The sequence below is a fragment of the Pan troglodytes genome, chromosome 1 (assembly GCF_028858775.2).
Source record: "Pan troglodytes isolate AG18354 chromosome 1, NHGRI_mPanTro3-v2.0_pri, whole genome shotgun sequence".
Taxonomy (NCBI): Eukaryota; Metazoa; Chordata; class Mammalia; order Primates; family Hominidae; genus Pan; species Pan troglodytes.
Window position 1 is genome coordinate 100,159,027 of NC_072398.2, and position 18,084 is coordinate 100,177,110.

Below are 18,084 nucleotides of genomic sequence, written 5' to 3' on the forward strand. Positions count from 1 at the left end.
AAGGAATCCTCTAAGGGTAAGCATACATTAAATTAAGTAGAAGACATTAAGATTTGGAGTGGTTTTCGTATTCCTTTTTACAATCAAGTTGATTAAGCTGTCAATTGACTATGGTACAATGCATCCATTTCAAGTTTGATGACGTGTTTATTACTCTAAAAGGTTCTCTTGTGCCCTTTGCAGTCAGTCCCGCCCTCCCCCTGACCCCAGTAATCAATGATGTATTTTCTGTCACTATACAGGTTAGTTTTACCTGTTCTAGAAATTTACCCTGATGGCGCCACACAGGATGCACTCTTTTCATCACTCAGCATAATGTTTTTGAGATGATCCACGCTATCTCATGTCTCTGTAATGTGTCCCATTTTATTGCTGGGTAGTTCGGGTAGTTGGGGTAGATCGCAGCATATTCTGCCGACAGGTGAAACTGCAATTCTGACCTACAGGCCTTGGTGAATATGAGTAAGGGCACCTGGGCGCAGGGAGAGCAGTTCCCCTACAGAAAGCAAGCGTGTTGTGTCTACAACGGAACGGGGACATGGTTTCATCCCAAAGAACAGCACCCGTCTGCGTAGAGTTTCTACCTGGCTCTAGGAGGTGAGAACACATTTCTTGCTAGCACAGAAATCCTACAAACACCTGCGGAAGCTGCAGTTAGAAGCAGAGGCTGTGTGAAGGGTGACTCTGGGGGCTACGAAAAAACATGAAGGTTTTCACAGAGAACCCAAGAGACTGGAGACCATGAAGCAATCTCTGCAAAAAGCAGCCCCACGTAGAAAGGTTAGAGCAGAGCCCTGCGGCCACCTAGCTTGTGTTAAATAAGCTCACGACAGCAGCAGAGAGGACGGTAAAACGATACTTTCTGTTTCTCATGCTTGAGACTGTAAGGACGACACTTAACATGCCGTCAAAGCTACAAACCCGTAGAAACTAAGAATAGCCCTTGGCGTAGAGCTCATTTTTTGCACTACAAGATCTCAGCGGAAAGCACTAACGCCGTCCCCCACTACCACAAATTATGCAGTCAAGTTTCCCACATTTAGGGAAATCGCAAGGGTCAGTACATCTGGAGTGCAATAGAGAAACCTCACCCTGGTAAAACAACCTTCATGATGTCATCTCCCCTCCCAGGTAACTACGAGTTTACACACCTCCGCCCCGCCACAGCTCCGTACGCCTCAACTTTTACATGCACTGTCACTTGGCCCGCACGCCCCCAAGCCCTCCTAACCCTGACACACAGCTGGGACTCTCAGGTCCAACCAGCAGTCCTGGACTCGCTCCCATAGCACGGAACTCCTTCGTGGCGAAGCAGCAGGTGGAGAAGCAGCAGCCCCTGCGCTGCCTCATCTACATAGAAGTCGCCCTATCCGTGGTGTCACTGACAGCGCCTTTCCCGTCTCCGTCAGCGTTTCCGCCCCATCTTCCGCCACTCAGCCGACCAACATGCTGCCAGAGCCTGCGTGGACAGTGACGTCTGCCTCTCCTTCCTTTCCCTCCCTTCCCCGCCCCTGATCTTTCCAAAGAAGCGCGTGTTTCTGTTGTAGTTTTTTGTTTTGCGCCGAGTCTCGCTCTGTCGCCCAGGCTGGAGTGCAGTCGCATGATCTCGGCTCCCTGCAGCCTCCGCCTCCAGGGTTGAAGCGATTCTCCTGCCACAGGCTTCTGCGTAGCTGGGATTACAGGAGCACACCACGAAGCCCTGTTAATTTTTGTATTTTTAGTAGAGACGGGGTTTCACCATGTTGGCCAGGCTGATCTCCAACTCCTGACCTCAGGTGATCCGCCAGCCTCGGCCTCCCAAAGTGCTGGGATGACAGGGGTGAGCCATCACGCCCTCCCAGAAGCCGGTTCTTAGCTTGTGTTGCTGAGGACCTCTTTGGCAGACAGCTGGAGTCTGTCCACCCTTCTTCAAAGAATGACTTGTAATGCGCAGACTAAAACATGTAGGATTACACAAGAAACTGGTTCTCTTCCCATCGTTATCCTTGTGATGTAGCATTCTACTTGAAATTGGAAGCCGTTCAATATCAGAGAGAAACTATATCTATGAAACTAGAGACGCTGCTCAGATGACTGCAAGCCAGCCATCCTTACTTGTTTTACCACTAGTAGTGTTATAAAGATGGTGGTCCAATTTCATGAATCTTGTAGGGTTTTTTCAAATACAGCAATGGACAAATATGCTGCTCCAGCAGAGCACACTGGACACTCAGGCATGGTGCTGGAGTTTGTCATCTCTTCCATGACCTTCTCTAGACCTTAGCACTTAACCTCATGTTAGCACTTTATATTCTGCAAAGACAGAAACAAAGTGGTCCAAATTTGGAGAAAAAAAAATTGGGGGGAAATTTTTTTTCAGGTGCTTAACTGATTACTTTTAATCTGTAGAATACAACCCCAAACTCCGACAATACTCCACAGACTCCAAATCTATCAGGCAAGTTTTTCCTGTCCTTTGCTTTCATATAAATCAAATCATAAAGTGTGTAGTGGGTTTTGTGGGAATATAACTGCCCCATGGGTTCACGTTACCTGCTGCCTAGAGAGAACCAATTTATCAAGACAGGGGAATTGCAATAAAGAAAGTTATTTACCCAGAGCCAGCTATGTGGGAGACCAGAGTTTTATTATTACTCAAATCAGTCTTCCTGAGCATTCTGGGACCAGAGTTTTTAAGGATAATTTGGTGGTTGGGGGCCAGTGAGTTGGGAGTTCTGATTGGTCAGATCAGAGCTGAACTCATAGGGAGCTAAAGCATCCTCTTGAGCTGGGTCTGTTCCTGGGTAGGAGCCACAAGATCAGATTAGCTGGTTTATCCATCTGGGTGGTGCCAGCTGATGCATCCAGTGCAGGTCTACAAAATACCTCATGCACCGATCTTAGGTTTTACAATAGTGATGTGATCCCCAGGAACAATTTGGGGAGGTTTAGAATCTTGTAAGCTGGAGGCTGCATGACTCCTAAACCATCATTTCTAACCTCGTGGCTAATTTGTTAGTCCTGCAAAGGCAGTCTAGTCCCCAGGCAGGAAGGGGGTTTGTTTTGGGAAACAGCTGTTATCATCTTTGTTTCACAGCTAAACCATAAACTAAGTTCCTCTCAAAGATATTTTGGCCTGTGCCCAGGAATGAACAAGGACAGCTTGGACGTCGGAAAAAACATGGAATCAGTTAGGTCAAATCTCTTTCGCTGTGATAGTTCTCCCAGTTACAATTTTTTCAAACTCGGTCTCAGGAGCAGAGGCATAGGTTTGACTCCTTTCACTCAGTTGTACATCTATGAATTTTTCATGTTATTCATGTGGTTATTTGTTTCTGTGCATATTCCTTTGTATGAATATAGGCCAACATATTTATTTATTCTACCATTGCTGAACATGTTGACCTAAAAGAAAGTTACTGAAGCACAAAATATAATTTAGAGTTTACTTGAGCCAATGTGAAGGCAGCTGCCTGGAAGACTCACACCCCAAGAACCTTGGATCTGAGCTCCCTTTGGCCTTTGTCACAAGCAGGTTTTTAAAGGTCAAAAGGGGGAACGCACAATGAGCTGATAGAAAGGTGGCTATCAGGAATTCTCATTGGTTTTCAGAAATAGTGTTGATGAGAGCTTGGCTATCCGTTGTTATACGGTGTGGGATACAGTGTTTGGTGTGGCATTATTAGATTAATTTATAGCTAACTGGGGTGATAGCAAGCAGTTTCAACAGTTGAATACATAGCTCAAAAGGAAGGAAGCAGAAAGTGGTTGCTGTCTTGATTTAATGTCTCTCTGATCATGTGAAGTGGCTCACATTCCTCAGATAAAACTTCTTTAAAAAATCTTTCTTCTTGAAAGCATTGATGATCAAAAGCTCAGCCAAGGTGTCCCTCTTTGCCAGGAAGGCTCATTCCCAGATAGTCTTTCCCACGGTGAGAGCAGGGGAGGAAAGGAGAAAGAGACCTCTGTTAAGTTTAAAGCTATCACTTTTTGAATCATCTCTAGTCTTCAGATACTACAAAATCAGTTTTCTCAGAAGTAAAACAGGAAATATGTAGCATCAATAATTTGAATAGTACACATAGAATGCACACAAGAATGAGAATCACAAAGAGAATCTGTATGCCAGAACAGTAAGGAAACCTATTCCATTAGGGAGCCAACTAAAAATATCAGGGAAAACATCACATCCCAGTTCTTCTTTCATGATTTCTTGTAGCCAAATGACTTCTAATTTTTTCTAGATGAGGTTCTACTTCATGGGAAGTATTTATTTATGTATAGGCAAAAAGAGGTTGTAAGCACCACACATCCACCTCCCTGCTCAGCTAAATCTATCATCTAAAGCGGGCTGTGGAGGCTGCTGTTGCTGGGGCTCTCCCCTTGGTGTTCTGGGCTGCATTGTACTAAGTGGCAAAGGTGGTTGTGGGCAAGTGTTGTGCAGAGATCACAACCAGGTGGGCAGGGGGCTGCTCTCTCCACACTATCAGTTGACAACGTACAATTCCTTTTATGAACTCTTGTAAGTGCTGCTGTATCTACCCATTGTTTTTGTTTTGGTTTTATTTTTTTGAGACAGACTCTCTCTCTGTCTCCCAGGCTGGAGTACAGTGCCATGATCTTGGTTCACTGCAACCTCTGCCTCCTGGGTTCAAGCGATTCTCCTGCCACAGCCTCTCAAGTTGCTAGGACTACAGGCACATGCCACTGCACCCAGCCAATTTTGTATTTTTAGTGGAGATGGGTTTTCACCATGTTGGCCAGGCTGGTCCAAACTCCTGACCTCAGGTGATCCACCCACCTTGAACGCCCAAAGTGCTGGGATTACAGGTGTCAGCCACTGAGTCCAGGTTCTACCCATTTTTAAATAAGGCTAATAGTGTCTTTGAAAATATATATAATCTAAAGTGATGTGATTATCTAGTACAACCTTAGCCAGTGAATGAATAGCTTTTTGTTGAGCTGTGAAAGAGGCTACAGTTTCATCAGCCATATTTCTTTCTTTCCTTTTGTCTTTCTTTCTTTCTTTTTTTTTTTTTAAGACATGGTCTTGGTATGTTGCCCAGGCTAGATTGCAGTGGTGCAGTCTCAGCTTACTGTAGCCTCAACCTCCCTCACTCAACCAATCCTCCCACCTCAGCCTGCCAAGTAGCTGGGACTACAGACATGCACCACTATGCCTGGCTAATTTTGGTTTGTGTTTGTTTGTTTGTTTAGAGACAGGGTCTCACTACCTTGCTCAGGATGGTCCCAAATTCCTGCCCTCAAACAATCCTCCCACCTGAGCCCCTCAAAATCCTGGGATTACAAGCATAGGCCAGCAAGCCTGGACTCTTTATTTTTCTTTCAGAGAGGAAGAGTGGCTCTGTCGCCCAGGCTGGAGTGCACTGTCGCCATCATAGCTCACTGCAGCCTGGAACTCCTGGGTTTAAGTGATCCTTCCACCTCAGCCTCTGAATCACTGGGATTATAGGCCAGAGCCACCATGCCCTGTTTTTATCAGCAATGTTACCTGAGGCTAAAGAAGGATTTCTAACCATTGGAAGCAACATCCCATCAAACAAAAGCATGCTCCCCCAAAAATGTTTGGAGTTAACTTTCTTAATGGCCAGGCAGATAATTAGCAAATTTTCCCCCAACAGGATCTCCATCTATTACTAAAATAGAGTGGTGGGGATGCCTAGTGAAAAGCTTGAGGACACTCATCCGATTTTTTGTTTGTTTGTTTTTTTTTTTTTGGATGGATTCTCACTCTGTCTCCTAGGCTGAAGTGAAGCCATATATATATATATATATATATGTATATATATATATATATATATGTATATATGACCAAATATCCTAAAAGATATTGCACTTCATCATTCCATGCCTTCAGACATTTAAGGGCCATGGATGGTGATCTCCTCCAGAGACAAAATAAATGCTGGCGCATAACAGGTAAGTGTAGTATAATTTGGGTACATCAGCCTTTGACATTTAAACCATGGGTCACACATATTAGAGCAAGATGGCAGGTTGGATCCTGATAGCAGGAGGGAGTGTTTTTCTCTTAACTTTCCAATAGCATCATTGTGTTTGCCACTGTCATTTCAGAGTGAGGCAACAACTTTTTGTTTGGTTGGTTTTGTTTCGGATTTTTGATTATTTTCAGCCAGGGTCTCACTGTCGCCCACGCTGGAGTGCTGTGGCATGATCACAGCCCAGTACAGTCTTGACCTCTTGACCTTCAGGGCTCAATGAATCATCCTACCTAAGCTTCCCAAGTGCTGGAGTTAGAGGCACACACCACCACCATGCCCAGCTTATTTATTTACTTTCTGAGACAGGGCCTCACTCTTTTGCCCAGTCTGGAGTGCAGTAGTGTCACCAGAATTCACTGCAGGCTCGAACTCCTGGGCTCCAGTCATCCTCTCACCTCATACTCCTGAGTGGCTGGGACTAAAGTTGGGCACAACCATGCCCAACTAATTTTTGTATATTTTGTAGAGACAGGGTTTCACCACTTTGCCCAGGCTAGTCTCAAACTCCTGGGCTCGAGTGATCCTCCTGCCTTGGCTTCCCAAATTGCTGGGATTACAGGAAGTTATTTTGACAGTACAATTATGATGGGTTAAACTGAAACATGGGGCAGGAAGGTAAGGATTAGTGAGACAGATTCGATAAACAAGTTTTGCTTGATGTGACCCTGATTTGCATTGTCAGTGGAATCAGGAGGAATTTACAACTTAAAGGAGCCCTAACAGTGTATGTATTCCAGTCAATAGAAAAAGATACCAACTCTTTCAGTTGCAGTAAGCACTGGAATTGTGAATAACTGCTTATATAGGCCAGTATGTTGGGCAAAATTGGACCATAACAGATGTCAGCTACTCACCATCTTGGCCAGGAAGATTGCAGATCACCTTTAAGTGAAAACCTCCACTGACAGATGTCCACTCTGGTAAGGTTGCCTTTTAGATATGAGAAACATGAATCTGTGTGTCAATGCCCTTATATTTACTGCCAGAGATTGGGCAATAATACCTGATGTGAGCCAGGTGCAGTGGCCCACACCTCTGGTCCCAGCTGCTTGGGAGACTGAGGCAGGAAGATGGTTTGGCCCCAGGGGTTAAAGGTTACAGTGAGTTATAATAGCACCACTGCATTCTGTCCTGGGCAACAGAGTGAGACCCCATCTCAAAAAGAAAAAGAAATTAATATTAATAATACCTACGTGGTGCCCTCCAGTGGACTTGGAGGGAATATTTTATTTGATGTTGTTTCCAGTAAGCAACGTATCCAGTTTACAGGCATAATTTTTGATATTTTCATCTCCCAGCAGCTCATTATGAAAGGAATCCTTTATTAATTTGGAGCTCTTGGTAAGAAGTTTTGTGAGACCTTAGCAATAATGGAGAATGTTACCTTTAAGAAGCGCAGGTTCATAAGCGCCTTCATCTAACCACTGCATGGGTCTTCCTGTTATAATTTCAACGGGAGGGAGTGGATGTTTTCCAGAAACTGTGGGGGAGCTTTGACCAGGGAAGGTTAAAAACTTCTGTTAGCTTTGTCAATTGAGTTTTTATTGTATCATTATTGAGTTGCACTAGTCCAGAGGATTAGGGGTGATAGGCAAAATGGAAATGTTGGGACATAGGCCAAATGTTACAAATAGATTCAACTACCTGCCTGATAAAGTGTGTTCCTCGGTTGACATGGAGATCAGATGGCACTCCCCATGAGGAATGATTTTTTTCTAATCACAATCTACCTGCTACTTGGGCTGTGGCTCATGAGTATGGAAATGCTTCACCCCAGCGAGAGCACATATAAATTAGCACCAGAAAGTATCTGTGACCCTGAGATGGAGATAGCTGGATAAAGTCTAACTGCCATGTCTCAAAGGGTCCTAAAGTTAAATGTCCCTGTGGCCCATGAAGGGGTTTTCCAGGATTATGTTTGGGACAGAACAGATAGTGCAGCAAAAATAAACCTTTTGTGCAATCGTAGGCGATGATTTTCAATAGCACTGCTTTCCCCATGCTATAATTTAGTCTGAATTCCAATGAGTAAGCTTATGAACTACTTTAAAAAGGGTAATTGAAGCCTAAGGAGTGGGTCAGTGTATCATTGGGCCCACACCATGTATCTGTTTCTGAAGAAAAACTTGTTCCCTTTATCTTTCCAGAGATCTGTCTCCTGCTTGGGAAATCCCATGTGTGCTTCTTCTAATAACATTTTCAATGGGTCATAAGTCAGCAAGGTCATTTAGAGAAGTTCTGTGTCTGATGTCACCTTCAGAGCTGCATTCTTAGCTGCAGCATCAGCAAAATGGTTGTCGTTGCTCTCCAGAGTACCTAATTTTGAATGAAAAGGAATTTTGATGATGGCCAAAGATTTGGGTTTTCAAATTGCTTCTAAGAGGTCAGAGACTTATTGGTCATTTTTGATGGGTGGACCTGGTGAAATAAGAAACCTATGTTGCTTCTAAAGCATTCCAAAATCATCACCTTCTCCAAATGCATCTCTGTGGTCAGTGTAAATATTAGGCTGACGCAGGAGGATTGACTGAGCCCAGGAGTTCAAGACCAGCCTGGAAACCACAGTGAGGCCTCCTCTCTATAAGAAGTCAAATAATTAGCGAGGTGTGGTGGCATGCACCTGTGGTCTCATCTACTCGGAGGTTGAGGTGGGAGGATTGCTAGAGCCCAGAAGTTTGAGGCTGTGGTGGGCCATGATGGAGCCACTGCACTCCAGCGTGGGTGACAGAGTGAGAACCTGTTTCAATAAATAAATAAATAAATTATTTTCTACCATTTAAAATATCAATGACAGATTTATTTGGCCTTTTAAGTGCATTGCTGAATTTTCCTCCAATCTACATCTAAATCTAAAGCAGATACTGCTTTAGAAAGAGAAGAGGAAAATGCATTTTAATTTAGAAAAGGGAAGGCTTTTACAACATTCTTAATTCACATATGGTGAAGTAGTATACACAATGGTAGGCTCCCCTCTTCCTGTGGGTTTTACCTTGAAAGGGGCTGCCAGAACAGAAGTTTCAGGGAAGAGGCCAGAGTCCTGGGGACTTTCCTCAGTTGATGGTGATGGAAGAAGAGGTAAGGCAGGACAGGAGGGCTCAGGTAAGGGAGACTATTCAGGTGCAGGGGCAGGAGGAAAAGGAGCAGTTGGAGGTGAAAGAGACAAAGCCTCCTCAATATTTCTCAATTCAGAAAAAGCATCAGATATCCCCAGTTTAAATCCTCAATGGAGGCAATTTTCTCAGTAGTTCTTTTAGAAATTTCTAGGTATCATTGGAAGTAAGTCTCCCATTTAATTTGCCTGAATCTAAAACCAAATTTTTCCAATTGTGTGCCCTAATAAATTATTTTAGGCATTTCAAAAGACCCCCGTTTTCTCTATTCTACTTATGAGTTTTTCTGGTTAGGTGGGTCAGGTTTCTTGGATATTTACAAGAGGATGCTTCATAACTGTTATACAGAAACTCAGCTGGTGGTTCTAAACGCGGTTGTTTCTTCAAAGTATGCTCAGATTTTGAAGCTTGATTTCCCATAATTCAGGAGCTTTGCAAAGATGACCAAAGTCTGGGATGTGTTTTGGGTCACATTGTCCTGCTTATGTAGTCACTCCTACAGATATCACGGAGTTGTGTATCACTGTCTAAGTGGCTCCCACTGTTTCTAACCACCAGGTGGCCACAGAGTGCATCTGCTCTGGGGGATCCATCGCACATATACCCTCCCATAAGAGCAGGAAAGGGGATTCATAAAGACGTTCTTCTGCTGGGGAATGCTCTACGAGGCCGCCTTCACATGGTGAGTAGTGACCGTGACACCTCTGCAGCGTCCCTGGTCACTTGGAGTCCCTGAATGGGTCAGCGGGAGCAGATCACTTCTTTTCCTCAGGGCTGGAGAAAGCACTTCCGTGCATTTTCCAGCTAAGAACTAACAGGGGCCGGGCACATTGGCTTACGCCTGTAATCTCAGCCCTTTGGGAGGCCGAGGTGGGCAGATCTCCTGAGGTCAGGAGTTTGAGACCAGCCTGAACAACATGGAAAAACCCCGTATCTACTAAAAACACAAAATTAGTTGGGCGTGGTGGCACGTTTGTAATCCCAGCTACGTGGGAGGCTGAGGCAGGAGAATCACTTGAACCTGGGAGGCGGAGGTTGCGATGAGCTGAGATCATGCCGTTGCACTCCATCCTGGGCAACAAGAGCAAAACTCAGTCTCAGAAGAAAAAAAAAAAGAACTAACAAGAATTAGTCACAAGTGAAAAGCTAAGTTCAAACTTTCATAAAAGCATGCTACGGAAAACAAAACCACCAGTGCCTACCTCCCAATATCTTGACCCAGACCTTCCTGATGAGAGACAGAGGCAGAAAAGGCAGAAGCTTTCCACACAGCCCTTTGCCTGACTGTGACCCAAACTTTCTGTCCTGAGGCAGAGGTGGAAAGGACAGTTTTTTCCCCCTGAAACTCAAGTCTCTTAACCACAGCTTAAAGACAGAAAACCTCCATTGTAGAAAGGGAAGGCTGGAAAGGACAACTCAAGCAAACTCCAGGCCTTCAACCAGAGGGGGAAGGTCCAGCTTTCAGGAGGATTCACCACTTACTGCCCATCTGTTTCTTTGAGTCAGAACGCGAGGATTTCAAAGCTGGCCAGGCACCCAGTCCAGGAGGAATGTGGTCTGAGAGACGAAAATAGATGTCCCCTTGTAGACTAAGACAGACTCTAAGGTTAAGGAAACAAAAGTTACCTGTAGGTGAAGGATTCAGGGCTGGACTGGCATAGCAACTTCCCAAATCGCTAAGGCTACAAGAAAAACCACACTCTTGCTAAACTCCTTAACAATAGGAGCTAGCAGGCAAATTGTCAAAATCTTCCCAGCAATTCTCAACTGGATTTGCAACCCAGATCACTAGACCTCTGATGGGACAGAGGAGTGCCCTTCCATCCTTTCCTGATAAGCAACTGCAGACCTTGAGCCCGTTTCAGCCATGTTACAGGGACTGTACACAAACTGACTTCGTGTCCTGTAGTTCACCTTTTGACATAAAGAGCCAATTTCCACCGAATTTTAATGATAAAATCTCTTCCCAATGTGAAGATGGGGTGCATGTTACATATATGTTTACCCATTGCACATGAGCTCAACACCCCTCAGAAATGACGTTTCCCCAAACCTGCTGAATGTGTATAACTCCATTGTGTGATACACACCCTGTGAGGCACAAAAATCAACCTGCCCTCTCTCTCTCTCTGAAGAGAAAACACCTCTTCAAAGACGCACACCAGAGACTGTCTCTTCCTGGTCTGCAAACTGATCTCACCAATCAAATTCTTACTACTATGTAGCCACCCTGGAGGCCTTTGAGAGGACAGTCAGATGGTCAGAGATGAGTTGCTCTGAATCCTGCTCCCTGGGCCAAAAACATCGACCTAGAAGGAAGGGGCTTAAGCACAAAATATGATTTAAAGAGTTTGTTTGAGCCAATGTGAGGACACTTACCTGGAAGACTCAGACCGAAGCAATCTTGGATATGGGCTCCATTTGCCCTTTGTTACAAGCAGGTTTCTAAAGACCAAAAAGGGGGATGGGGTGTTGGCTGGTACAAAATTGCTTGTCAGGAACTCCCTGAAGTTTACAGAAATAACATTGATTAATGATTAGCTATACATTGTTCAGCTACAGGGAGTGAGAGATGGTGTCCAGTGCAGCATGTTTAGGTTGTTTTATAGCTACTTGTGGTGATAGCAAGCAGTTTCAATAGATGAATACATGGCTTCAAAACAGGGAAGTGGGATGTTGTTGCTGTCTCATTTTAATGCCTAACTCTGGGCTTGTTAATTTGAAAGCACTCACTTTCCTCACATAAAATTTCTTTTTTTCCTCAGACATTTGAATTCTTTATAGTTTAGGAATATTTTGAATAAATATGAATTTGTTTACATGTCTTTGGTAAACCATATTCACATGTTTCTCTAGAAATAGAAATTCCATTAGAAATATAATGCCAAGCATATATGTACTTTTAAATGTATTAGTAGACATGTTTTAAAAAGTAAAAAGAAAGAGGTGAAATTATTTTTTATAAAATATATTCAACTAAATAGATTTAAGATGTTATCGTTACCCCATGTGACACTAGCAAGATTTCAAGTGTTCAATAGCTACCCGTGGTTTGTGGGTATCATATTGGAAAGCACAAGTCTATGGGGTAGAAAAGTTGAATTTCTGGGTCACAGCATATATGTATGTGTGTTTTACCATTAGAGTATACTGCCAAACAATTTTCCAAAGTTTTTGAACTTATTTATACTCTTGCCACAAATGAATAGAAAATTATAATGCTTCCATTGTGCCAAAATCTGGGAATGTCTTTTTTTTTTTTTTTAAGTCAAGTTTACTGAGGTATAATTAAAACTCACCAGCATTACATGTTGTACATGGTTCTCAGTGATATACTCTCTTTGCAAAGCTGGCTTTTGGTGGTGGCTTTGATTTAAAAGCTAATGCCACATAAAAAATTCAATACGTAGGGCCAGGCGAGGTGGCTCATGCCTGTAATTCCAGGACTTTGGAAGGATGAGGTGGATGGATCACTTGAGGTCAGGAGTTTGAGATCAGCCTGGCCAACATGGTGAAAACCCATTTCTACTAAAAATACAAAAATTAGCCAGGTGTGGTGGGGGGAACCTATAGTCTCAGCTACTGGGGAGGCTGAGGCAGGAGGATCATCTGAGCTCTGGAGGCTGAAGTTTCAGTGAGCTATCACTGCACCACTGCAGTCCAGCCTTGGTGACAGAGTGAGACTCTGTCACAAAAACAGAAAAAAATTTATATGTTATATATATATATATATATATATATATATATATGTTGTGAAATCAACAAGCAACACTATTCTCCAAGTAAAGTAATATAGAGAGAGAATCTTAAGGCAATCAAAATTATTTATTACCTATTCAATTTTAAGGCAATCAAAATTAATTATTATTATTTATTAACTCTTTTATCAAAATTATTTATTAACTCCATTATTAATGCCATATAATCATTAATATTAGTCATGGATTTTAAAATTAACTATATATCTTGAAATTACACATTGAGCTGGCATTTAGTAGCGGATGATGGCATCATGTATTAGATGACATCTAAATGTATTTATGAAGAAATCGTAAGTGGAATAATTCAGTCTCCTAGTTTCTAGAATTATCTCCTTTTAAAGATATTACCTACTGAATTAGTAAGTAACTGAGTCCAAATCTCACCCTACTTGCTGCATGACAGCCAAGAAGTCAGGAGACACAAGGTGTTGGGGCAGGGAAGGTGACTTTATTTCAGAGAGCTAGTAAACCAAGAAGATGGTGAACTAATGTCCTAAAGAAACTTCTCAAGTTAGTAAAAATTTCTGGCTTCTTGTATGTTGGGGAAAGGAGAAGGAAGTGGGGAATTGAGGTCAAGAGGTGGCTGACACTCCCAGACATCTGGGCAGCAGTGAGAGCACAAGGGGGCCTTGAAACTTCTTTCTCCTTGGTCAGGTCACCCGAACAGAACACGGTTACTTGTGTGCACACATTTGGAAAGGGACTATTACATCCTTGCATTATTATTACTATTATTATTATTATTATTACTATTGAGCCTGAGTTTTGCTCTTGTTGCCCAGGCTAGAGTGCAATGATGCGATTTCAGCTCACTGCAACCTCTGCCTCCCAGGTTCAAGCGATTCTCCTTCCTCAGCCTCCCAAGTAGCTGGGATTACAGGCGTGTGCCACCAGACCCAGCTAATTTTGTATTCTTAGTAGAGATGGGGTTTGGTCATGTTGGCCAAGCTGGTTTGGAATTCCTTCTCAGGTGGTCCACCCACCTCGGCATCCCAAAGTGCTGGGATTACAGGCGTGAGCCACTGTGCTAGGCCTAATTAGCTAATTTTTAAAAAATTGTGGATGAAGGAGTCTCACTATGTCTCTCAGGCTGGTATGGAACTCCAGGCCTCAATCGATCTTCCCTCCTCAGCTGCCTAAAGTGCTGAGATTACAGGTGTGAGCCACCACACCCTGCTTAATTTTCTTATTTTAATTTTATATACGGGATTATTACTGTACTTAAGATAATCAGGCAGTAATTTCTTTCAAGTTTTAGAGACTTAATTTACCTATTCACTCCACTGAAAGAGTATGCCAATTGGTTTTATAAGAAAATATATTCACACATTAAAAAATTCCTTCCACCAAACCAGGCGGCATTCGAAAGCAAATAACTGGGTTATGTAACATCATTTAAGGTGAAAACAGAGGCAAAGGTGTCTATTAACAGTGCTTATCCACTTCAGGCTTGCTGGCGGGTGTTGCCTGGAGCCTGGGGGCGGTGGGCCTGGGACTAGCATGTAGCAGCCACTGGCTGCAGGGCTCCTGGGGCCCAGAGGGCCACGGGAGCCGCATGAGGCGATATGGAAGAGGAGGGCAAGAAGTGAATAGAGAATGCATAGTAGCTATCGGCAGAGGAGGAGGAACCAAAATCTCTCCAAAGAAATTCCTCAAACAGAATTTCACATGGGGTATTCCATGAAGAATTCCATGAGCCTGGAATTGTCTCGCCATTTAAACGAGTATTCCTAGAAGGTGAAAAGAGCAGAGATAAGAAATCCCATGAGAAGATGACAGACAGGCACCCTCTGCACACTGTGGTGTTGTCATTGCCTGAGCACATCCAGCCAGACAGACTGCTAAGTGACTATATTGAGAAGGAGGTAAAGTATTTAGGTCAGTTAACGTGCATTCTAGGATACCTGAATCCCTCAGTAGGACTGAAATCCTGCATTTCACAGACAATGCAAACAGGCCACTAGCTTCAGGGACACTTGACTCCGGAGCACGATGCTGTGCTCAGCCTGTCTGCGTACAATGTCCAGGCTGGCCTGGAGGGGCGGAGAGGATATCATCCTCAGGGTGCCCATCCATGACATCACCACCGTCTTCTATGTTCGGGATGACGCCACACACCTGGTGGTCCTGAAGACAGCCCAAGACCCAGGAATCTCCCCCAGCCAGAGTCTGTGTGCGAAAAGTTCCAGAGGCCTCTGTGCAGGCTCCCCGTCAGAGAGTGCAGTTGGGTCCGTGGAGGCTTGCTGCCTGGTCATCCTGGCTGCAGAGAGCAAGGTCGCTGCGGAGGAACTTTGCTGTCTGTGAGGCCAGGTCTTCCAGGTTGTTTACACGGAGTCTACCATTGACTTTCTGGACAGAGCGATATTTGATGGGGCATCCACCCCCACCCACCACCTGTGCCTGCACAGCGATGACTCTTCCACAAAAGTGGACTTTAAGGAGACTTATGAGGTGGAAGCCAGCACTTTCTGCTTTCTTGAATCCGTGGATGTGGGTGGTGCGTCACCTCACGGCAAGACCATCAGTGAGAGTGAGCTGAGCGCCAGCACCACTGAGCTGCTGCAGGACTCTATGTTGACACTGCGCACCAAGCTGTTGTCGCAGGAGATCCAGCAGTTTGCAGCGCTGTTGCACGAGTACCGCAATGGGGCCTCTGTCCACGAGTTCTTCATCGACCTTCGGCAGCTCTATGGGGACAGCCCCAAGTTCCTGCTGCTTGGTCTGAGGCCCTTCATCCCTGAGAAAGACAGCCAGAACTTTGAAAACTTCCTGGAGACCATTGGCGTGAAGGACCACCGCCGCATCGTCACCGACAGCTTTGGCAGGCACCAGCGGGCCCTGAGCACCACGTCCAGTTCCACTACCAACGGGAAAAGGACCACGTGCAGCTCTGATGACCGGTCGGCGCCCTCAGAAGGGGATGAGGGGGACGGCATAATCTCGGACATCAGCAATGACATTGAGGCACTGGGCTGCAGCATGGACCAGGACTCAGCATGATGGGCAGTGGATGGGGGGGCACCCACACCTTCCACACAGTCGTTGTAGGCCTTCCCAGAAGGAGCTGCCCAGACCTGAGTGTCAGCCCTCGGTCGGGGCCAGGGAGAGGCTCCAGGCACAGGTGGCCCCAGGCGGCCCAGATCCTCTACTGTGAAGCAGCAGGGAGCTGCCGAGGGACACGAGCCCCAGAGCGGGGTGGAAGGCTCTTTGCCTTGTCCACCAGGGCTCAGCCAAGCCCAGCAGCATGTCCCGGCTTGGGGAGGGCCTACCTGAGCTGGCAGGGAGAGCCAGTCCTGTTGGCTGTGCCCTTGGACAGTTAACAGTTTTACACATGATGTTCCTATTGTAACTCTCAGAGACCTTAAAAAGAAGTTTACTGCAATGTGAATAATAGTTAAAAAAAAAAAAAGGCTTATCAGTGAGGGAAACAAGCTGAAAAATTAACATCATTAGATCCTTGGAAAACCCTCACTGCTGAAAATCTGAGTAAAGCTATGATACCCGTTTGAGTCTGGCAGGACATTTTCTTTCCAGGGCGTGGATGTAGCCGGGTGCCATGGCTCACACCTGTCATCCTAGCACTTTGGCAGGCCGAGGCAAGTAGATTGCCTGAGCTCAGGAGTTCGACACTAGGCTGGGGAACAAGGTGAAACCCCGTCTCTACTAAAAATACAAAAAATTAGCCAGGCATGGCAGTGGGCGCCTGTAATCCCAGCTACTTTGGAGGCTGAGGCAGGAGAATCGCTTGAACCCAGGAGGCAGAGGTTGCAGTGAGCCGAGATCGTGCCATTGCACTCTAGCCTGGGTCAGAGAGTGAGACGCCATTTAAAAAAAAAAAAGTGGATGACTGTTCAAAAGTGGTTGGTGGTTTAAGGTAGCAAACCCAGCACCTTGTCAAATTTCCCACAGTAGGAATGGTTTGTGAGATTCTGATCAGAGAATTATCCCTCCCTGCTGTAATCGAATTAATTAGGGACAGTAAAACAGAAATCTGATCATAGGCATTTTGCTATATGTGTAGGTATATGTATATACACATGCATGCAACAGGACTAGTGTGTCATATCTTTAGAGAATATACATGCAGCAAGTGCTGGAATTGTGAATAACTGCTTATACAGGCTGTTACTTTGGGTGAAAGTGGACTATAACAGATGTCAGCTACTTGCTATCCCTGTCAGGAATATTGCAGGTCACTTTTAAGTGAAAACCTCCACTGACAGATGTCCACTCTGGTAGGGTTGCCTTTTAAGTATGAGAAACATGAATCTATCTGTCAACGCCCTTATGTTTACTGCCACAGAGATTGGGCAATAATGCCAGATGCGAGCCAGGTGCATTGGCTCACACCTCTGGTCCCAGCTACTTGGGAGACTGAGGCAGGAAGATGGCTTGACCCCAGGGGTTAAAGACTACAGTGAGTCATAATTGCACCACTGCATTCTGGCCTGGGAAACAGAGTGAGACCCCATCTCAAAAAGTAATAATAATAATAACAACATTAATATTAATAATACTTATGTGGTGCCCTCCAGTGGACTTGGAGGGAATATTTTATTTGAAGTTGTTTCTACTAAACAACATCTCCAGGTTATAGGCATAATTTTTTATATTTTCATCTCCCATCAGCTCATTATGAAAGGAATATTTTATTAATTTTGGAGCTCTTGGTAAGAAGTTTTGTGAGACCTTAGCAATAATGGAGAATGTTACCTTTAAGAAGCGCAGGTTCATAAGCGCCTTCATCTAACCACTGCATGGGTCTTTCTCTTATTATTTCAAAGGGAGTGAGTGGAAGTTTTCCAGAAACTGTGGGGGAGCTTTGACCAGGGAAAGTTAAAAACTTCTGTTAGCTTTGTCAATTGAGTTTTTATTGTATCATTATTGAGTTGCACTAGTCCAGAGGATTAGGGGTGATAGGCAAAATGGAAATGTTGGGACATAGGCCAAATGTTACAAATGGATCCAGCTATCTGCCTGATAAAGTGTGTTCCTCAGTTGCCATGGAGATCAGATGGCACTCCCCATGAGGAATGATTTTTTTCTAATCACAATCTACCTGCTACTTGGGCTGTGGCTCACCAGTATGGAAATGTTTCACCCAGTGAGACATATACAATTTAGCACCAGAAAGTATCTGTGACCCTGAGATGGAGACAGCTGGATAAAGTCTAACTGCCATGTCTCAAAGGGTCCTAAAGTTAAAATGTC

At 44.5% G+C, this 18,084-nt stretch overlaps 1 non-coding gene and 1 pseudogene across 1 annotated transcript; one reads left to right on the forward strand and one right to left on the reverse strand.

Moving 5' to 3' along the window:
• Positions 1-978: 978 nt before the first annotated feature.
• LOC112207645 (U1 spliceosomal RNA) lies at positions 979-1,139 on the reverse strand. Its single transcript, XR_002942066.2, has one exon. It is a non-coding gene; the product is annotated as a U1 spliceosomal RNA (small nuclear RNA).
• Positions 1,140-14,469: 13,330 nt separating this feature from the next.
• Positions 14,470-15,873, forward strand: LOC745368 (cerebral cavernous malformations 2 protein-like; annotated as a pseudogene).
• The last annotated feature ends 2,211 nt before the right edge of the window (positions 15,874-18,084 follow it).